We start from the raw sequence: 23797 nt of genomic DNA, 5'->3' as shown, positions 1-23797 counted from the left end.
TGGGCATTTGAGATTAAGAACTACTTTAGAATTACAGTGCATTGTTATACTTGTGTTCATGGCTAAATGTACAAAGGTACACTCTTGAGTAAATCACATTATGAGAACAAGCAATCACTGATCCTCTTTAAAATAAACATTATATAAACTACAAGAAAAAGTATCTCTTCCTTTTATTCACAGATTTCTTCCTCAAATTTTAGAAAGTGAAATTCAAAACCCAAATTTCACTACTACTAGCAAGTTTAAGGAAAGCTTAAAGTTAAAAAAAACAAAAAAAACAATGATATGCATAGATAAATCATGTATAATACAATGCATCCTGAGAGCATTCACAGCGCTTCACTTTTTCCAGTTTGTTATGTTACAGCCTTATTCCAATGTTTGGAGGAAACCAGGCACCGCTCATCACCTGGCCAATACCATCCCTACAGTGAAGCGTGGTGATGGCAGCATCATGCTGTGGGGATGTTTTTCAGCGGCAGGAACACGATCGAGGGAAAGATGTACAGAGACATCCTCGATGAAAAACTGCTCCAGAGCGCTCTGGGCCTCAGACTGGGGCGACGGTTCATCATCCAACAGGACAACGACCCTAAGAACACAGCCAAGATAACAAAGGAGTGGCTACGGGGAGAACTCTGTGAACGTCCTTGAGTGGCCCAGCCAGAGCCCAGACTTGAACCCGATTGAACATCTCTGGAGAGATCTGAAAATGGCTGTGTGCACCGACGCTCCTCATCCAACCTGCAAAGGTTCTGCAAAGAAGAATGGGAGAAACTGCCCAAAAAGAGTTGTGCCAAGCTTGTAGCATCATACTCAAAAAGACTTGATGCTGTAATTGGTGCCAAAGGTGCTTCAACAAAGTATTGATCAAAGGCTGTGAATACTTATACATGTGATTTTTTGTTTGTTTTTTATTTTTTATAAATTTGCAAATATTTCAAACAAACTTCTTTCACGTTGTCATTATGGGGTTTTGTTTGTAGAATTTTGAGGAAAATAATTAATCCATTTTGGAATAAGGCTGTAACATTGTTAGGAGTTTGTGTGTTATTCTGCCCTCTGGTGTCCCTTCTGGGTATTTTGCTTGCTTTTCAGATGTTTCAATGTTTCCGATCGTGTTCGTAACGTTAGTCCTAAAGATACCACAGCTGTATCAAAGAAGGCGTTAGGGGCTGTTAATGATGAAATTCGTGAGTGTTTTTACTGTCATGAAGTGGGACATCTCATCGCTGTCTGTCCCTCTCTCAAGCGTAAAGCGGGCAGGAAAACATACGCGCCGAAGGGCGTTGCTTTGGTTGAACGTTCTCTAGTTACTATTGGGTCAGCAGATACTGACGCAGGGTTTGAGCCGTTTATTGTTGACGGTGTTGTGTCACTTACGGAAGACTCGGAAATGAGAAATGTTCATATCCTTCGTGATACTGGTGCGAGCCAATCCTTAATCTTAGAAAGTGTGTTACCGTTTTCAGAGCAGTCAAGCTGCGGTTCGAGTGTATTGCTGCAAGGTCTTGGTTTGTCAGTTGTTAGAGTTCCTCTGCACCATGTACATATGCGCTCTGGTATTGTGTCTGGGAAAGTTAAACTGGCTGTGCGTGCAGAGTTACCAGTTAAAGGTGTATCGCTCATATTAGGAAATGACTTGGCGGGTGACAAAGTTTTCTGTTTACCAGAAGTGGTAGATGTTCCGGTTGCGTACGATGATTATGATGATTTGCAGGAAGAATTTCCGAATGTGTTTAGCACGTGTGTAGTAACCCGAGCACAGGCTCAAAAGTGTAAAGACACTGTTGACCTGTCGGAAACCTTTTTGAGTGAGGGTAATTCCGAGGAATCTGATGTAGTAGAGCTGGAAATGTACGCAATTCCTAATGTTGATTTACCGTGTGAGCGGTCTACGTTAATTGAGGCACAATGTACCGATCAAACTCTTTCTCACTGTTTTGCAGCAGCTGTCGAGCAGTCCGTTTTGCCAGAACACCCCGTTGCCTATTTTGTTGAAGAAGGCGTGCTGATGCGAAAGTGGTCACCAAATCGTGTCAGAGATGACTGGGGCACTGTTTTTCAGGTGGTGATTCCAGGAACTTTTAGAGAACAGGTGTTGAGTGTGGCACATGACCATGAACTGTCCGCCCACCTAGGTATTCGAAAGACCTATGATTATCTATTGAAGTATTTCTTTTGGCCATCAATGAAATCGGACGTGGCAAAATTCTGTAAATCGTGCCATGCCTGTCAAATGGCTGGCAAGCCCAACCAGGTGATTCCCCCAGCCCCATTGAAACCGATACCAGTGATTGGTGAACCGTTTGAGCGGATTATAATCGACTGTGTTGGGCCATTGCCTAAAACAAAATCCGGAAATTTGTATCTGTTAACTTTAATGTGTGCATCGACTAGATATCCTGAGGTGATTCCTCTCCGTTCACTTAAAGCTCATGCAGTTTCGGACTTCGAAACTCGGGTGCCACTTTTCAACGGCTTATGTCTGTCGTGTTGTCCAACATGTCTAATTGTGAGGCTTATTTAGACGATGTTGTGTGTTATGGAGATACATGGGAAGATCATCTGAAAACCTTGCGTGGAGTCTTTGAGCGACTTAAAGCTGCTAATCTCACTCTGAACTTAGCCAAGTGTGAATTTGGGTGTGCTACCGTCACCTATTTAGGGAAAGAGGTTGGAAGTGGTAAAGTTCATCCTTTGAATTCGAAGGTGGAAGCAATCCTTCATTTCCCGGTTCCTGAGAACAAAAGAGAGCTGCGACGATTTCTAGGAATGATCGGGTATTACCGCTGTTTCTGTAGGAATTTCTCCATAGTCGCGGGTCCCCTAACAGGACTACTCCGGAAAGCAGTCTCATTTAAATTGTCTGCTGAATGTGAAGCTGCATTTAACGCTCTGAAAATGTTGCTGTGTACAAACCCTGTGCTTATTGCCCCTGACTTTGAAAAACCATTTTTGTTGGAAGTTGACGCTAGTGGTAGTGGTGCTGGTGCCGTATTATTACAGGTTGGGAATGATGGTCTAAATCATCCTATTAGTTTTTTTTCAAAGAAGTTCCTGAGACATCAGCTAAGCTATAGTACCATTGAAAAGGAGGCCCTTGCTTTAATTTTTGCTTTGCAACACTTTGAAGTGTACATCGGTTCCACTGTACAACCAGTGAATGTTTACACTGACCATAACCCATTAATATTTCTCCAACGCATGTCCAATGCCAACCATCGTCTCATGCGCTGGTCGTTAATTTGTCAAGGTTACAGTTTGAACATTTGTCATAAAAAGGGTACCGACAATGTGGTAGCTGATTCTCTATCCCGTGTTAATTAGTAGTTAAAACATGTTTTATGTTTTATGGATGGGGGTGTTAGGAGTTTGTGTGTTATTCTGCCCTCTGGTGTCCCTTCTGGGTATTTTGCTTGCTTTTCAGATGGGTGTTCCTCCAGATAATTAACCGGACGCGGCGATTGGTTCGTCTCCACAACCAACCAGAATAAAAGGACCACCCCAAACACCTTCCAGATGCCCTTTGTGCCACCGCGTGCTTGCGTCGCTGCCTTTTAATTCGCTCTTCGTAGGATCGAGTATCTTGCCAGAGAGAAAGAGTTCGTTTAATGCTATGTCCTGCTATTGATATGAATCTGTATTGTCTAAATTACCTTATGTAAATATTGGGTGATTTGTACTGTCAACGTATTAAGGGCTGTAGGAGGTTTGACGCCATTTCTTTTGATGTACATATTTTGCACTCTGTTTTTTATTTAGGGAGTTAGGGAAGGATTGTGTATTTCATTTTCTTTTCTTTTGGTTTAGGAATTTAGTTTATCTAACACGAAGGGGGGTTTTGTTTATTATTTTGGCCTTGTCATCCTCTGAAGTTGGAATTTGTTTCCTTTTGCCCGTAAATAAAAGTAAATACGTTTTTCCTAATCTCTCTGGTAGTGAGACTCATTTCACTCTTTTTTGTTAGTTACGACACAGACCCCTATACGGTCGTAACAAACATAAAATGTGGAAAAAGTGAAGCGCTGTGAATACTTTCCGGATGCACTGTAAAAACTACCAGTTTTGATTAAATAGTGACTTTAAAATTCTATTGTCATTTACTATAACATCCCAAACGTGTATGCTGTTGATTTAAAAAACACTGTAATGTGAAGGCAAATTGAAGACATTGTCTGGAAAAAGTGTAATGTCTTTTTCCTGTCAAGTATTTTGCCACAAGTAGGATTCACTCAAGGCTTTGCACATTTCTGGGGTCTCCACTAGCAGTGACTGAACTCATGCATTCTTTTCTTTATCAACAATTGAATGTGGTTAAGTTTCATAAAAAAGCAACATACTGAACAAAAAGCTGAGAATAAATCTGAAATAATTATAAATAAAATAAAATAAAAGAAATCTGGATGGGATTCAGAACGATAATCAAAAACAAAGATGGAGTAGATTGCATTCATCAACAATCCCAAAGCTTCACATCCCTACACATCTTACTGGGTCAGCTTGTTTCTTAATCTTCTTCACATGTCTATTGATCAGGAGATTCAGTACTCTTTCAGAAGATGTATAATAGCGCCCCCTACCATATATCAGTGAAAACCCAGAAAGCCAGAAAATGTATTCAAAGGCTGGGAAGTGTTGTCTCATAAGTGACGGAAAATTCCGTCAATGACAGGGTAACGTTGTCTCATAAATTAGCCTATGTTAAATTTCGTCAATGGCGGGGAAAGAGTTAACTGGACTCGATAGATCCTTCTAGTTAACCGTTCACAGTGTTTCCCTGCCTATGGCATGAGGTGCTGGAATAGGCTCCAGCATCCCTGTGACATAGGACAAGCGGTTTGGAAAACGTACGGATGGATAGATGATGGCTTCTGTCTCTCCCTGGAAGCCAATGACAGTACTGCATTATAGTAGATAGGATAGCGATCGTGTCGGGTGAGTAAATGATAATATAGAATTTTTGTTTTTGGGTGAACTAACCCTTTAAACTTTGAAATAATTTAAACTATATGTAACCTGTACAGTTGTAGCATTTTTACTTGACTCTTGACATTCAAAACGGCCAAAATGTAGTCAGAGTTCAGTCTGACTTCCTGTAAGTAGTGTGGGTTTGTTGTGTGAAGGACAGCAACACGAGGGTTTTGCAGCTTTTTTTCCTACGAGTTGTTACGTCACTAAGCATTTCACATCCTTTGTAAAAAAAAATATATATATATATATCATAACATTATATGTTGTGCATAATTATGTTGTACATTTCAGAGTGTTTGCTTGTTTGTGTACACATTATTTTTCTTTTATAAACACTTTTCTTTACTAAGCTGAAGTTGGTACAGTTGTTCAAGTTGAAATTTATTGCATCTCCTAAAAGATAATAGACATTAAATCTGTGCATTAAATATTTTGCTCTCCTAAGCAGAAGTGTAAGCAGTGTGGTTTAGCTCAAATAAAGTGTTAATCTTATCATCAGTTCCTCTGAGTTGGTCACTTGACAATAAATGACTCATATGGTGTCATGTTGTTCTTGACTGGTGGTTTACATTTGCTTTAGACATATCGCCCTCACATGATTTTTTTAACCTCCAATGGAAAAAGAATGGTAGTGCAGTCAGTGAGGTTTTTTTAGTGTTTTTTTTAAAGTTTGATAGAATGATTGTTGCCGTTTCTTATAGTATATATTTTAGTATATACTGTTAAAGGTTAAACCACCTGGCTTTGCAATTCACTGGTGATCAGGTGACCAGTGTGGAAAAAATGACTGAGTTTGTCTGAACGCTTTGAGGCCAACCACAATGCCTACATTTGTTATGCAGAGAAGAGTTTGGCTAGCCATCGTCTAGTTGGTGGATGTTTTCGATTTTCACAAAAAAAAAAAAAGGAAAAGTTAATTTTTTATATATCTTTTTATTAATTATACAGGTAAGCATGTCATGAACTTTTATATCTAAAACAAAGGTGACCTGCTGATATACGGTCAGGTACAATTATTTCTGTTTATGATTTGGGCTGTAGCAGAAAGGCACCGGTTCTGTTCGAAATCTTCACATATTGAGGAAAAGCCCACCTCAGTATACTGAAAGAGCAACAGGGCAACCAGTATTAGCAGTCATACATGTACATATGTTACATCTGTTTTATGCTCCAAGCAGTGATAAAGAATAAAATACATCAAAAATATGAAAATAATATGAAAAGTAATGAAAAATTATATAAATGTACATGAAAGAAATGATGGTTTGCATAATTTACCACTGTCGTTGTCTCTTGAAGTTGTTCCAAAGGCATACAATGATTCCGTTGTAAATCTGCCTCTTGATGTTTAACATTTTTTCCTGAGTAGCAACATACACTACCTACAAGAGAGGAGACTTACAGTCATATTTTAGTAATAGATTAAATCAAATTCAATTCAATTAATGATATGAACTCACCAATGACGACAATAACCAGAACACCATGCATCAGGCCAGATATGAGGATAATAATGCCCCATGGTCTCTGGATCTGCTCAGTATAATTCACCACGGTATGATTCTGCTCAACAGTGTTGTTCTGGCACTCAGTTAATTGAGTTGGTTCTGTAAAATAGCCATACATTTAATTAACCAAAGCACTGAGCATCCATATGGTCTAATCACTGAAGCTCACTCACCAGTGATGTGTAGTTTGGTGCCGTTGCTGAATTTTGGAGGTGCTTCAGTGGTCATGCAGTAATAAATGCCTAACTCATCAACAGTGACATTTTCTATGAATAGATTATATTTATGTTGCACTGAATATTTGGATCTGAATCCTACATCATAGTAAAAAGGAGTTGGAGAAGTTGAAAATAACCGTAATATCATAACTGGGCGATTTGGTGGCTTTAGCACCATCCAATAAATCTCTTTTTCATCAAGATCACAGTTTATAGTCACGTTTTGTCCCAATTTTGTAAATTCTGTTTCTACAGCTTGACACCATACTAGTAGACCTGTGAGATAAATAAATCAAACAAAATAAAATAAAAATAGGATTCTTAGGAAACATTGTGTACTTGATCCAAGTACAATAAATCTATCAAGATATACAATAAATTACACTTACAAATAAGATGCTGTATGATCTTTGCGTCGTTTCCGCAACTAAAATGCATTACCTGATGAAATATGGTTGCTTTCACAAAGGCTTTGAGATGGAACTGTGTTTCGAGCTTTGAAACCAACAAAGGGTGATTTTTTTTATGGGCGGATGTCACATCCTTACAGAGACCTATTTTTAACACCTCATGTGACATGGTAATTTTTATAGGTGACACTGGTTACAGAACAAAAACTATAGTCTGATATTGTCTGCTTGATCTAAACATTAATATTGTTGTGCAAACACAAAGGCTGTCAAATTGAATAAAAGACCACTGACCCAAGACCGATTTATTTAAAAAGCAATTTCCCTCAATGAATATCTAAACTAAATATGAAATTAGACATATTCTGATTATGATTAACATTTATCTTAAAAAAATGCATTAATATATTAGTGTACACACTCAGTAGACTGCTGTACACAAATCAATGGTCATTAAGCAGTGGTGACTTTATAATATGTACCATTTCCATTTTATTTTACCACAGGAACTGAAATAAGCACACTTCTCTCTCTTTCTTCAGTAGAATCTAGGCTAGCCTTAAATGAAACTTTCCTTACCCACGCAGTAACGTTAGCAGAATTCGTCCACCAAATACCGTGTTTGGGATCTACAAATACACTTTCCACCGGGGGTCGAGGAGTTTGCGCAACAGGCTTCGTGAAGCTTCTGTGAATCGTTTGTACTAGTGATTCGGAGCGTATATCAAACTTCTAAAGTCACGTGACTTCAGTAAACGAGGCTTCGTTACGTCATAACTGTTTCAAAATTCCAATGGTTGAACGCTAGGGGGCGATGGTCTCTGTGAACTGATGCACCAGTGTCTATTTGATTTTTACCTCATCTCAGATCAGTTTTATAAAATGTATACATTTAATGACACGTTTGTAGGCTATAATGAAAAGGAAAAGTTGTAGCTAGTTAAAAATCTCTTATTGTAATGATTAACCAAGCTCTTCATAAAACAAACAAAATCAGCCCCATAATTTAATAAATTAGCACATATTATAGACAATTAATATTTAATAGTTTTAGATGATTTGTTAATTGCATTTATTAGATTACACTTTCAATAAAAAACATTTTTAATTGGTTTGTTAAAGGTGTTTTTTTAAACATTGGGCTGAGTTTTTGCTGCATTTACACTGTTCTGACTAGCAGGGGTCACCATGTGTGGTGCTTCGAGCGCTTCCAAACAGTGAATCATTTGGTTCAATTGATTCAAAGTTTCAAAAAGATTCATTTCACCCAGATGATGACTGGCTGACTACACTTTAAAAAATCTATCTGTAAAATAAGATAGATAGTATTCTATAGTATTTTAATAAGATAGTATTCATACTGTGAAAATATTTTACAGTTTATTAATGTTAACATGAATTATTGAGTACATGATTATGCCGTTAGTATAATTCTGTATTTTTCCAAATTTACAGTAAAATACTGGCAGCAGAGTCGCAATCTACTGTAATTCTACAGTATTCATACTGTGAATTATTTAACAGCTTTTTTCTGTAAAAATTAAATGCAGTACATTTCTGTGATTATTTAAATTTACAACATCATTATGGTTACTTTAATTTCACTCTTTTTGTACAAAGGCATAAAATAATGGGTTGAAATAATTGGATTAATTTTTTTAAAATAAAAAGCTTTTATTTTTAAAAATAATAATTTGCTCACAGCACCCGAGAAGCCCCGTGCATGGTGAGGAGCAGAGAGTTTGCTCAGAGTTGGAGTAAATCACTCCGCCTAAGTAGCAGTGCTTCGCCTTCTGAGAATATAGTTCCCAGTATGTATACGGTTAGAAGATGGCTGTGTCTCATGTGACCTTGTTATTTGTACATGCTGTGACTATACAAATCACAACAATGTTTGCAACAATGACAATGTTTGCATTATTTTGTCACTTATTGGGAGCAGTATGCTAGCTGGAGCTGTTTACCTCCAGTCTATGTGCTAAGCTAGGCTAGCAGTGGGTGCATCAGACAGAGTTACTGTACGGCACGCACAGAGATGAAAAGGGTATGTATGAACTTATCATAATATAATTAGACATGTTGCTCCGGCCTGGAGAAAATGGCGGACAATGTACAACACACTACAACGGCGTACAACTATATTATTATGGCAGAGTCCGTCAACAGTCATGGGAGGGGCCTATACAATGTGCAAACACTGATCTGAGACACTGCTTAGGATTTATGGGGATAAAAAAAAGGAGTCGTCACTTTTTTACCATTATAGGGGTGGTTGTGTACACACACTTCCAACACACATTTACAGTATGTTCACCATGTAAAAGTGAATTTTGCATAATAGGTTCCCTTTAAAGCTGTTTAAAAGCAACAAAAAAGCAAAAACATGTTCATTGACATTTACTACAAAACAAGTTATTATTAGTAAATTAGCATCTTAGTCTTTTATTAATTTGTCGGCTACTTTTATGTACCAACAACAAAGTTCAGTACTTGAATGATCTTATATGATCAAAATTACTCGATAACATTTACAATCTTGTTCAGATCAACCCGCCCAACCACAGGTAGGTGTCACGGGTTGTGAGTACAGGCAGACAAAGACGATAAGGCTGAAGGCTCCAATGTAAGAGTCTAATCACAGAAATACTTCCAAAGGTACAGACAGGCAGGGAATACACTCAAAACACGAGTTTACAATGACAACTACAGACAAAAACTAACTGACCTGAAGGGAACTAAATACTAACACTGATGAACAGAAACAGGTGAGACAGATGATGATAATTAACAGGACACAGGTGATTTAACTGAACTAATACCGACAGGTGGGAAAACTTAACTAGACAGACATGTGACTAATGACAACAGAGGGACAACAGAGGAACAACACAGAACAAGCGTGACATACCCCCCCCCCCCCCCTCCGGAAGGTGCGACCTCGCGCTGAAGAGGGACCAAGGCGGAGCAGACGGAACAGGTGGCCAGGGCGGATCAGGCTGTGCAGGCGGCCAGGGTGGAGCCGACGGAGGGAGGAGCCATGGTGGAAGCAGGGCTGACGATTCCAGGGGGCCAACTGACGGAGGTGAGGCAGGTGGTTGAGGAGACCAGGGTGGAGCCGTTGAGCCGACGAGACGGGGCGATGCTGAGGGACTGGGAGGACATGGCGACATCGACGGCTCTGGCGACCAAAGCTCAGGTGGAGAACCAGAAGACCACAGTGGAGCCTGAGTGACAGAGGACCAAGGTGAAGATGAAGGGAGTGAGGAGCCCAACAGAGCTAGAGAGATGGATGGACGAGGCGAAGCCAGAGGAGAGGAGTCCCGAGGCGAGGGCAGGGCGAGGAGTGACCAAGGCAGAACCGGGGGGACGAGGGAGCCTGGCGGAGCTGGTGGGCTGATGGGCCACGGCGGAGGTGAGGGAGGTAATGTACTGACAGGCTGAAGCAGAGCCCAAGTAGAGGAGGTCGGAGGCGGAGACCGGGGATCCACTGACCCTGGTGGAGTTGGTGGAAGGCAGACCCACGGTGACTCCACCTCCTCAAAGGTGGATAGAGGAGCAGAGAGGCTGACAGGCAGTGGAGGAGAAAAGGTAGAGAGGAGGCAGATGGGAGGAGGTGGGAGAGGGAGGCTGGGTGGGAGTTCAGGCTCTGGGGTGGTGACAGGCTCAAGGCTGGGCAGAACCAGCAGTGAAATAGTCTCTGGGCTGGAAGGGACAAGCGGTGAAGAAGGCTCTGGGTTGGACGGGACCAGCGGCGAAGAAGGCTCTGTGCTGGACTGGACCAGCGGCGAAGAAGGCTCTGGGCTGGACGGGACCAGCGGCGAAGAAGGCTCTGCGGGTATGCCGTTAACAGTCTCTGGCTCAGCGGGCATGACGTGATGCGCAGGCTCGGCAGCACTGACGTGAAGTGCAGGCTTGGCGGTGGCCATCTTGGTACACAACGTACTCCAGACATCGGAGGACTGCATCCCTCCAATTCAGTCCCGTGGTGTCAGGGAGATCCATAGGACGGTCAAAAGTGGCCCTGATCCAGAACAGAGTTTTCAGGCTCTCATCATCCAGGGTGCTGGTGAGGGCAATTTTTACAAATTCCCTTGAAAAAGACAAAAAATCTTTGCTCTCCTGAGCAAGGATGATTAGTCTAACCCCATCATCCATTATGGGCGGTCTGTAGTTCTGTCACGGGTTGTGAGTGCAGGCAAACGAAGACGATAAGGCTGAAGGCTCCAATGTTAGAGTTTAATCACATAAATACTTCCAAAGGTACAGACAGGCAGGGAATACACTCAAAACACGAGTTTACACGTTTCGATCACTCCCAGGTGGCTGGTTGCAGTATAGATCATAACCCATAATTCCATGTAATCTAATGGTACGTTCAGATAATTTTTTTTCTAGAGATGGTTTCTGTCATTTAGGTATTTATCACGCTTTCTTTTTTATCAAGTTTAAGTGTTTGTTTTTTAAATAAGTTGTTCAACAAACAATTGCTCCACAGGTGAGACAGCAAAAATGACTGCCCATTTCTCCGGGTGTGTTTATGGTGTGCATTGTGTGTGTGTGTGTGTGTGTGTGTGCGCGCATTGTGTGTGCGTGTGTGTGTTCACTACTCACTACTTCTAATGTGTATGCACTAAATGCATGGGTTAAATACAGAGGACAAATTCCGAGTACCAAATCATGAATATCACTACATTTAAATGAAAGCAAAACTGAAATAATCTGGTTTGGGGCTCTTGACCCCCAACATTTGGGCAATTTTGCCCCCTTCTGTAAATCAGTGGTAAAGAATATTGGTGAAGTTTAGAGACTTTCTGAAATTTGATCAACAAATTCTGAGGTCAAATACTGTTTCTTTTATCTGAGATCCAAAGCAAAGGTTAAACCATTTTTGTCATCTAGTAATTTTGGAAAGATTATGCTTTCATCTCTATTAGACTAGATTACCGTAAAACTTCAAATAACAGCCGAGTCCCAAATAGACACCTGTCTCTTTTACACGCCTGGTGACAGGTTTGGATAAATAAAGGCCGGTCTCAAATAGAGGCCTGGTCTGTTTTTTAGTTTTGGGTTGTATTTAATCTTCTAAAACCCATCAGATCATCTGATTAAGCCAGTTCTATGGAGCAGATTGCACACGCAAGAAAGCCCTGCACATCTGGGCGGGAGCTGTCAGCGCTAGCAGGGCAGGCAGAGTTAGCGGAGGCCGGAGAGGGACACTCTCAGAAATAAAGGTACAGAAAGACAAAAAAAGGTAGCCTACAAATGCTCGTCGCTGGGGCAGTACCCCCAAGGGGAACAAACTTGTACCATATTAATGGGTACAAAGAAGTACCCCTACATAGTTGTACCCTTTTATACTGTACCTTTTGAGAGACAATTTGGTACCTTAGCAATATATTTGTACCTTAATCCACTGGTACAAAAAGGTACCCCATTAGATGGTACCAATTTGTTCTCGTTAGGGGTACCACCCCAGCGACGATGCCATTGTACCTATAAAGTGGCAAAAATGTCCTTGATAAATAGAAAAGAATGAGAGCAAAAGAAAGCTATGTTTTGTTTTGAGTAGAGCGACGAGGAGGAGGAGGAGTTCGCTAATGAACTTGTAGTTGAGGATCGCGGTGATGATGATAGTGATGAATAGAGTCCTTTTATATCACATGATTGCAGTTGTTTTACAGGGTAGCCTTCATTCTTTCTTGTTGATGTGTATCGGGCAACTAGTTCATAAGCTTGATGGATATTACCGGTAACTTGTATTGTTCAGCCCATGGCTGCCACATCGTTTCGTTTTTTATGCTGCCAATAATCTAAAGGGGGTCACACAGGGGCATGTCTAGGGGGAGGCTGGGGGAGGCAGTGCCTCCCCTAGGATAAGCCCTGCCTCCCCTGAGAAATGATCTGTTCATCTGATGATAAATTGATAAATTAGAAAATGAAATGTTTACCCGGCAAAGCTTTAAAGCACGAGCAAATAATTAGCCTAACTTTTGTGATTGCGAATGAGTGCAGTGTCCTGTGAGTGTAACTACCGCTGCATTTACATGTGATGTGAATGTACGTCGAGTTTTACAGTATTGGGACTGAGGCGCCAGAACTGCAGCTGATAGAGTGTGCGCTGTAGCATGATACTACCATATTTTAGTTTCCATGCTTATTGTGTTTCCACAGCAATGTTATTGAGTAAATGTACTGAAATGGCCACCATAACAGTGGAGTGTGATGTGTAAGATGAGAAACAGAGGTTAACACCTGTTTCACATATACTCCCTGTGCAGTGCGAATGCGGTGCAGGAGCAGCACACGCTAGTGCTTTCACATATGCTGCGTTTGCAGTCCGTAACACGGCTGTAGCCTACCACAAACACATACTCACTATTTGGGTTTCAAATCCAGAAGACATCAGCAACTTTTCTTAAAAAAAGTTTTGTCAGCATTGCGATTCTTTGTACACATACACTCTTTAATAGACATTCACGTTTAAACACAATTTAAACAACGAATTATTCAATGCATTACATACAGATTAATATATTAAGTTGCTCAAGCAAGTGGTAAAATATTTAACCATGTACTTACAGTATATTAAAATCGCAAACATTTTAAATAATATTTAATATTAACTTGTTATTATTATTATTATTATTATTATAAATTACAATATCATTTTACATTGTTTAAAAAAATTAACAAAAGGGCCCAAACTATGCAGTTCAATTGTTCATTATTTGTTATTATAATTCAGAGAAAACTAATTTGAACGCTGACTATTGAGTTTTTGAGTATTTTCAAGCGGTTCATTAAACAGTCAAGAGTCAGTACTGTTCCAATTATTGGAAAACATGGATAACATGATTAATTGTGTTAATTGTTTTATCGGCTTGTTTTTTTCAATCAAATCAAATTGAAACAAAAAAGCTAGAAATAACTTTTCTATTGGCTGTTATTGGGGGTGTGTCGGTCAGCACATTAACAACCAGAGAGCGCAGCAGTCACAGTTCACTCTGCACACAGACGATAAGTAGGCTTTTGGATAAGTAATAATTAGACAAGTACAATCGTTATAATACCAGTTTTTATTAAACATAAAAAATGCATAAGTGGCTCATTAAAAAACAGGCACCTTGTCCTTCACCCTCCATGCAAGCTGCCTCTGTCGAGCTCAGCGCATCTGAAGGAGACTTATTCTGGGAGGAGTATATTTCTCTCAGTGTGGAAGTAGGCATACCAGCCCACCTAAAAGGAGACGGATTCACAACTTGTCAGTAGTGCTATCTTGTCCACAATAGGGCATGGTGGTGACTCTGATGACCAAACTGCTCCTAATCAGACTTTTAAAAGGGTAATGTTCAACATCCTTGATAGTGCTATTGTGGAGATAAGATTCTCTCAAAGAAATGTTGATTTAATGAAGGCAACATCATTTCTCCTACCAAAATCAGTGTCTTTTATTGACCCTTCTCTCCTGAAGCCACTTCAAGTGCTTGCAGGCACAGAGCAAAATAGTATGGCCTTGCAAAATGAAATTGCTGTGGCAAAAGCAATGTTGCTCAATGAACTGTCCACTGATGCTAACCTCTCTGAATATGCAAGTGCATTCAGCAGCACAAAGAGGCCTTCCCCATTTTGCATAAGCTGTATGTCACAGCATTCATGATTGGTGTGTCCTCAGCTGCATGTGGAAGTTATTTTTCTACCTTGAGCCGCATTCTCACCCCTCTCCGAAGATCAATGCTGCATTCAAAGAAGAGAGATTTGGTAATTTTGGCACACACAAAAAAGAAAAAGAAAAAAAAAAAACACAAAAAGGTCAGGACATGAATCAATTTGTTTCTGAATTTGCCAAGACTAGCCGCAGACTGGTCCTGTAGATAGGATACACTAGATGTATCATGGACCTAATGAAATCCATGAATAAGTACTTCAATTGTTCACAAAAAGGGTAAAATAATAATAATAATAATAAATATATTTAAAAAAGTGAATCATTTCATAATTTAAATTCTTATAGTTTCACAAAAATACCTTTTATTTCAACTCACTAGGTCTCCTGACCCCCTGTAGCCTAATATGTCATGCTTCCTTTTATCTAGGCCTACATGTTTACATTTACATTTATTCATTTAGCAGACACTTTTATCCAAAGCCACTTACAACAAGAGAATAACATTCAAATACTGTTCTCATACTGTTCAAAGGAGCATATCAAATTTTTTTACCTGGGGCCATATTCACAAAGGATCTTATAAGAGGCTACAAGTACTGTAGCTCCTAACTGGCGAATTTAAGAGAAACTCCTAAAAATAATGGGCATGTCACTCATAACTTTAGACTCCTCCTGTGTTTTACTAAGAGTAATTCACGAAGCATTTTAGCCCTAAAAGTAGCACCTATGTCTGGAACAGCTTAGAAGAAGAAACATTAATTTACCTCTTGTCTATACAAACGTGACTTCAGATTCATTTAAAAACCTCTCTCTTCCTTCTTGGTAGCCTACTCGTGTAGAACGTCTTCTCACAAGCAAACACATATGTCACTCATCATCAGGCAATCACCGTGATCTGATATAATATATGATTCTGTCAATAATAATAATAATAATAATAATAATAATATCATCATCATTATCGTATTATTAATGTTGATAATTATTAATTATCAATGTTGACCCTGCTAATAGGTGTCCTGTGCCTATCTCTGGGTTCCTGGCTTCTAAAGATCTGCACTAAAACAGATTGTGTGTAGTATAGCTTAATTTTGCGCCGATTTGTCAATTGTTTATGTTGCCCCCCAAAACAAGCCAAATCCGATAACATCAGCAATTTTCATTCAAGCAGCTGATTTCTGTAAATGAGTGTAAAACTGAATGTATATTGCAGCACAGGGTGAAGTCAGTATATACATTAATGATGATTTGAGACAATGTACACTCATAGAGAATCATGTCGAATTTTAAAGACGTGGCGCTGCGCTTCTCGTCTGGTGTGCGACCCCCTTTAGACATACTGAAATATAGTAGGCTAATTCTTACATTAACTGATCTGTAAAACACAAACACAGATTTGGTAACCTCCTACTGTCATGCTCATCTCAACACTAAATTAAAGGCCTGTCTCATATAGACGCCGGTCTCAAATACAAGCTGGTGCAGTTCAGCGATTTGGGAAAATAAAAGCCCGGGCTATTATTTGAAGTTTTACGGTAAATAAACTTGTTTTTTCTGTTTCTGCAGTTGTGGCTTCATCTGTGTGTTTGCGGTGCAGATAAACAAAGGTAAACACCTAAATAAATTACATTTGAAAGATGAATTACTGCCACTGACTGTTAAAGTTACAGTTACAATTGACCATCTGCACAGAATGTTATAAGAACTTCTGCAATATTATAATCCATTTTGAAAACTTCCGGTGAAATGTCTTTTGCTGGTGTGTCGGTATCTTCAATGTCCTGATGTAGTTCTCTTACGAGAGTTCTCTCGTACTGCGTTTTATCAAAACGCTACGGGAAAAGTCTCTTTTCACGAAACACTGAAGCAAAAATTATCCTTTAATTTTTCATATATGTAAAACGCGTTGCGGCAGCAGCAGACAGCTGAAGCAAGACGGCTTGTCTGCTCATTGGCTGCTCTGCGGCAACTGCATAAGCCTATCGAGCGCAGGCTGATGCAACATCAGACCAATGAGGGCGCTTCGCGCCCTCCTCGCCACTTCCCGCCGAGACGGGCGTGGCTTACCTCTATAAAACGAGCTCGAGAAGGCTGACTCACTTGATTTTAATCTCTTCAGCGAAGCGCACGCATCGCTGGATCACGAGGAAGCACGCGTCGTCTGATGCAAGCACTTCAGCGGGACGAGCCCTTGAAGCCGCTGGCCAACGCCGCCTTCTACCGCCGTACCTGCTGCGCTTTCCGACGCCATATCCTTTACATTCTTGTTCTTGTGTTTGTGTGTGTGTGTTTGCTTTGCAACACACACCCCTAAAAGAGCTGCGTCTTTTTCAAGATGCCTTCTCATGCAGTGCTCGCGCTCGCTGACGGCGAACGCCTTCACTCCGAGCCAATTGCCTACGGTGACTCTGAGGACTCACCGGGCATCCTTCCGAGGCTGCCCTTCCTGGAAGCGGAGGGCGGGATTAGTTTTTCTTTACGTTACAAGAAAAGCTACCCTGCCTCTGCACGCGTCATTCACCGGCGAAGGAGAAAAGAGTGTTCTTAGTCCCACCGTTGGTCGGTCTGACCTCTTTTCTCTCACATTTCTCAGTTCCCTGTTCGGCGACTGGTAATATTATCTTGACGCCGCTTTCAAAGCCTGTATCCCCCTGTGGCTCAGTGGTGGAATTATAGGTTCTTCACGCGGGAGACCGGGGTTTGAATCCCGGTCTAGCGGCATATATATTTATGCCGCCAATGCTTTGCTCTGTAAGTCCCCTGAAGGCGACTGCAGAGATGCATTTTGCAGCCTGCGAGCGCGTAGTTTTTATGCCGCCAATGCTTTGCTCTGTAAGTCCCCTGAAGGCGACTGCAGAGATGCATTTTGCAGCCTGCAACCGAACACCGTTTCTACGGTTCCCGCGCGTCACTGGCGAAAGGAGAATGGAGTGTTTTCAGCCCCGCTGAAACTGGGCGATTTCCACTCTTCTCACATTCTGGCATTTTGCAGGCGTCTGAAAATGCAAATCACTCTGTCTGTTCCCCGAGAGGCAACTGCAGACGTGTTTTTTGCTGGCCACGAGCACGTGGTACACGCCTGCAAGCAAACGCCAGTGTTGATAATACTCGCGCTGATTTTGTCTATGTATCTTCACTGTGGTCCAGTGGTAGATTCTTAGACTTGCACGCGGGCGATCGGAGGTTCGAACCTCAGGCCGGCCGGCAGAAAATATTTATGCCGCCGAATGCAAATCACTCTGTTTGTTCCCCGAGAGGCAACTGCAGACGTGTTTTTTGCTGCCCACAAGCACGTGGTGCATGCCTGACAAGCAAACGCCAGTGCGGAAAATACTCGCGCTGACTTGGTCAATGTATCTTCACTGTGGTCCAGTGGTAGATTCTTAGACTTGCGCGCGGGGGATCGGAGGTTCAAACCCCAGGCCGGCCGGCAGAAAATATTTATGCCGCCGAATGCAAATCACTCTGTTTGTTCCCCGAGAGGCAACTGCAGACGTGTTTTTTGCTGCCCACGAGCACGGCCAATGATGCTATATGTGTAGAGAAGATGCCCACTGCTAGTGCCCATTCCTACACACTAGCACAGCCCTTCACACAGGGCCCGCGCTCATATATTCGACTCGGGTCGATCACGCACGCAACATAGTGAACGTGCCCACTGCCTAGTGCCCACAAACACTATGTTCTGCATGCCTTGTGGTTTCTGTGAAGACGAAACCTGTGTGCATTCACTCTGCTCAGACAGACAGTGCACTCATTGCAGTAACTGTGCCCGCTCTCCCGCGCCCACACTTACTCACGGTATTTCTGGTGTCCCGGCCACGGCCGATGGTGCTATAAATGTAGTGTCGATGCCCACTTCTCAGTGCACATCCCTACACATAAGCACAGCCCTGCACTTAGGGCTCGCGCAAATAAAATCGACTCAGGTCGATTGCGCTCCCCACATAGTAAAAGTGCCCACTACTCAGTGCCCACGAACACTATGTCTATCAGATCACAGGCTCTCTGTAAAAACGAGACCTGTGAGCGCGCGCGCTGCTTACACAAGCAGCGCGCCCCAAGCAGTAAATGTGCCCGCTCACAGCCCACATCTACTCGCACACATGAGTCCCACGGGACTCGCGCAGCCCCCCCTCACTCAGCCAAACACTGTTGTAAGGTCGAGGGCGAGCGCTCCGCCCGCTGTATTAAGCGCGCCCCCCGCCTCAAATGCCGCAGGCATAACGCCTATGTTTGTGAGCCCCATAGCACCTCTGTCGCACGGCGAACAGAGCGCGCTCTGTATCCGGCCCTTAGCCAACCATGCAGATGCATGGGCAGCGCTTCCAGGGGTTTCGGACTGGGTCTTTAGGCATTATAAAGAGAGGCTTCTCGCTACAGTTTTGTCAACGCTCTCCGCGCTTCACAGCGCGCGTCGAAACTTCGGTTCCGCTGAATGTAGCACACCTACTTCGCGCCGAAATATCAAAACTGATAAGCAAAGGGGCGATAGAGCTGTTCCCCGAGTTCAAAGCGAACAGGGGATATACAGCAGATACTTTCTAGTCCCCAAAAAGGACGGCGGTATCAGACCCATTCTGGATCTAAGACGACTGAACAGAGTATTAGTGAAACGCCGTTTCAAAATGCTCACAACCAGCAAAATTCTCGCGCATGTTCGCCGAGAAGACTGGTTCATGTCGATAGATCTGAAGGACGCGTATTTTCAAATACAGATAGCGTCACATCACAGGCGATTCTTGAGATTCGCCTTCGAGGGTCAGACATACCAGTATACAGTCCTGCCTTTCGGCTTGTCCCTGGCACCTCGTACATTTACGAAATGCATGGACGCAGCGCTCGCTCCTCTCAGACTCAGAGGCATGCGAGTGCTGAACTATTTGGACGACTGGTTGATCCTAGCCCAATCACGATCTCAGCTCATAGAGCACAGAGCCATTTTACTCGATCACCTCGAGAATCTTGGTATCACGGTCAATTGGGCGAAGAGTTCACTGAACCCCAGCCAAACGATTCCGTTTCTGGGTATAGTTCTGGACTCACAGTCTATGACAGCGCGGCTGTCGCCACAGCGCGTGCTGAACATTCAGCGTGCGGCGATGTCTTTCCGCCGCGGCGCTTTCACCCCGCTCAGAAAATTTCAAAGGATGCTGGGTCTCATGGCCTCAGCATCGTCAGTTCTCCGGCTGGGCTTGCTCCGCATGCGCCCGCTGCAGTTCTGGTTGAAAGCGCGGGTTCCGCGCAGAGCGTGGGTGTCCGGTCATTACGCCTCAAGGTCGATCAGGACTGTGTCACAGCCCTGGTGCCTTGGATGGCGAACGACTGGTACCAATCAGGTGTAAGCCTGGGGACTTCCTCGAGGGTGAGGATGGTGTCTACGGACGCATCCACCTCGGGATGGGGAGCGCTGCTCGAGGGCAGACCGTCCTTCGGCCTATGGTCGGAACGGGAAAAGCTCCAACACATAAACTGCCTAGAAATGCTGGCAGTGCACAACGCGCTGACGCGTTTTTGTCACCACATCAAGGACCAACACGTCATAGTCCGTTCGGACAACATGGCAGTGGTGTCCTACATAAATCGCCAGGGCGGTCTGAATTCCATACCCCTGTACAGGCTGGCGAAACGCCTCCTGCTATGGGCTCAGCACAACCTGCGCTCGCTGAGAGCAGTACATGTGCCCGGGCTGCTGAATGTGGGCCCGGACAGACTGTCCAGGAACAACGTTCCTACGGGCGAATGGTCTCTACACCCACAAACAGTCTGGCTGTTGTGGGAGAGATTCGGCATAGCGGAGGTGGACCTATTCGCGTCCCGCGAAAACGCTCACTGCCCCGCATTCTTTTCAAAGACCGACAGCGCGCTGTCCCAAAAGTGGCCGCGCTGCCCGCTATATGCTTTTCCCCCCGTCTCCCTCCTGCCTCAGGTGTTGGAACGGGTCAGGAAAACGAAATGCCCAGTGCTGCTTGTAGCACCGTTCTGGAAGAACCAGGCATGGTTCCCAGTTCTGATGCAGTTAGCAGACATCGCTCCATGGCCAGTGCCGTTGAGGAGAGATCTCCTCTCGCAGGCCAGGGGCTCGATCTGGCACCCACACCCGGAACTATGGTCCCTTCATGTGTGGGCGCTCAACGGATACCCGTTGGTCTCGCAGAGGGAGTCATGAATACCATCACGGAGGCTAGAGCGCCGTCGACCAGGCGACTCTATGCTTCAAAGTGGTCGGTTTTCTCCGGCTGGTGTACAGCTCGGAGCCTTTCACCCCTCGAATGTGAGGTAACGGAGGTTCTCTCCTTCCTACAAGAGCTGTTGGATAAGGGCAGATCCCCTTCCACGCTCAAAGTGTATGTGGCGGCTATTTCAGCGTTCTTCGGTTCAATGCTGGGTCAGTCACTAGGAAGGAATGATTTAGTCATCCGCTTCCTCAGGGGAGCTAGGAGACTGAATCCACCCAGACCTCCGTCAGTCCCTATGTGGGACCTTTCTACGGTCCTGGCGGCCATGAAAGGTGCCCCTTTCGAGCCTATCCAGTCAATCAGCCTCAAACATTTGTCTTTCAAAACAGTGTTTTTGATGGCTCTCGCTTCAGTGAAGCGCATAGGCGATCTGCACGCGCTCTCCGTGAGCCCGACGTGCTTGGAGTTTGGTCCTAATGACTCTAAAGTCATACTCAAACCTAAGCACGGCTATGTGCCGAAATCCCTCAACACGCCTTTTCGGGCTCAGGTCATTTCCCTGGCTGCCCTGCCGGCGTCGAGTGAGGAAGGGGACTCGAGTTTTCTTTGCCCTGTTAGGGCTTTAAGAACTTATATGTCCCGCTCTGCTGCCTTTAGACAGACAGAGCAGCTCTTTGTCTCGTTCAGCGGACGTTCCAAAGGAACGGCTGTTTCGAAACAAAGTCTATCCAGATGGATAGTTGACGCCATAGCGCTGGCTTATACTGCCAAGGGCATTCAATGCCCGTTGGGAGTTAGAGCGCACTCTACGAGAGGCGTTGCCTCCTCGTGGGCTTGGTCCAGCGGGATTTCCTTACAGGATATATGTACGGCGGCAGGCTGGGCCTCTCCGTCTACATTTATCAGGTTTTATAACCTAGAGCAGGGTTCCTCAATTGTTTTTTACCAAGGGCCAAATTCTGCCGACAATACAAAGTAAAGGGCCACCAACCAAAATGTTATGACCTTAATGTTTGCTCTTCTGCTATTACTGTTGTTGTTGTTGTTTTGTTAAAAGTCACAAATCACAATATAATTATTCTGATTTTATTTATTATTTTATTTTTCTCATTAGTCTGTTTTATTCAAGCAATTATGAGCATTTTTGTATTCAGATAAAGAAAACTAAAGAACTTTGCATGGTGGACATTAAAAACAAATGAACAAACAACAACTCTGGATCTCCATGTCTGCATGGGAGTCGACTGATCCTGCTCATCACCACACTGGATCTCTTCTCATCAATTTCCCTAAGCAGATTCAATTATTAGACCTATCAGCATTAATATTTTATTGTTCTTACTTGGATCAAACTAAAAGTATTAACTGTCATGTACTCACCATTCAATGAGAGAAGTGACAGCGAGAGGCTGAAGCAATAGCTCTGATGTTAGGGCTATATTCTGTTGTAGCAATTCTGAGACACTGATCAAGATGCACACTGGACAGTCTGTTTCTATCCTGGTTCTTGATGTTGTTCATTATAGAAAACGATGACTCACAGATGTAAGTGGATGGGAACATTGAAAGAAGGAACATTGCAATAATTCTGCTGTTCTTGAATTTAGCTTGAGAAACCACTTTTGTCCAAAAGTCGCTCACACTAGCCTCCTTGTGTTGCTCTCTGATCAAGTGAGACTTTGACATTTCCAAAATCTCCAGCTGCAAAGATGCTTCATCCAAGGATGAAACCAGGCATTTGGCCTCAGCAGTCCATTGTCCATCTGCTGGGACTGAAAATGGCTGTCTTAGGAAGAGGAGGAGTTCACTTGACAGGTTAAAGCTCTGAAATCGCTCTTTGAAATTCTCTGCCAGTCTCATCACAAAGTCGCGCATTAACGGGTCCTCTTGCACCTGGTGTTTCTCGCAGTGCTGTTGTAAATACGGAAAGTGCAGCTTTCTCCCTTGAAGATCCCGCTCAAAAAGGGTCAGCTTTAAACGAAAAGCTTCAACCGCTTCGTACATGTCAGCAATAGTGTGGTTTTTGCCTTGCAATTGCAAATTAAGCTGATTTAGGTGAGACATGATATCGCACAAAAAATGCACGAATGCCATCTCTGTGTTGTCCGTCAAAAACTTCAGAAATGTCTCTGCCTTTTGGCTTTGAAGGCTGGTTAAAAATGAACAAAGTTCATTTTGAAGTTCACACACTCTTTCCAGCACACGGCCCTTGCTCAGCCATCGGACATCATTGTGCAGCAATAGATCGTGCCGTTCTGCGGACATTTCCTCCAGCAAGGCTCGGAAAAGGCGATGTTGCAGACCAGAACTCGCGCGAATAAAGTTTACAAGCCTCATCACAGTATCCATTGTCTCTTTTAGTTTTCCAGACAATTTGGCGCATAAAACTGATTTGTGAATAATACAGTGAAATGCTACGAGTTTTGGATTGACAGCAGCTAGCCTGCTTATCAGGCCTCTGTGATGTCCGACCATTGACGGAGCCCCGTCAGTGACAACTGACACAACTTTGCTTAAATCTAATCCATTCTTTTCAAAGAATTGCATCAGTTCGTTAAAAATAATTTCTCCGGTTGTACGTCCCTGTATTGGCAGCAAACAAAGCAGCTCTTCGCGGAAAACCTTCCCATCAAAAAATCTGACGAACACTGACAGCTGTTCAATGTCGGTTCGGTCGCAAGACGAGTCTATTGCAAGTGACATGACTTCGGCTTTCTTTATGTCGGATAAAAGATTGGACAGACACTCACCCGCCAATGCCTCTACTCTTCTTGTTGCCGTGCAATCGGATAATGGCACCTTCTGTAATAGCTCCACAACCATTTTTTTCGTTTTCTCG

At 43.1% G+C, this 23797-nt stretch overlaps 1 long non-coding RNA gene across 1 annotated transcript; it reads right to left on the bottom strand.

The window, feature by feature from the left end:
• Positions 1-5915: 5915 nt before the first annotated feature.
• LOC311084990 lies at positions 5916-7810 on the bottom strand. The gene is made up of 5 exons (XR_014606692.1): positions 7093-7810; positions 6659-6979; positions 6438-6584; positions 6256-6359; positions 5916-6079 (listed from the first exon to the last, which is right to left on the bottom strand). It is a non-coding gene; the product is annotated as an uncharacterized lncRNA (long non-coding RNA).
• Between the last annotated feature and the right edge of the window lie 15987 nt (positions 7811-23797).

This window comes from Abramis brama (assembly GCF_963993115.1).
Source record: "Abramis brama genome assembly, chromosome: 6".
NCBI lineage: Eukaryota > Metazoa > Chordata > Actinopteri > Cypriniformes > Leuciscidae > Abramis > Abramis brama.
Note: the sequence above shows the minus strand (reverse complement) of the source record. Positions and strands in the feature narration are given on the sequence as shown.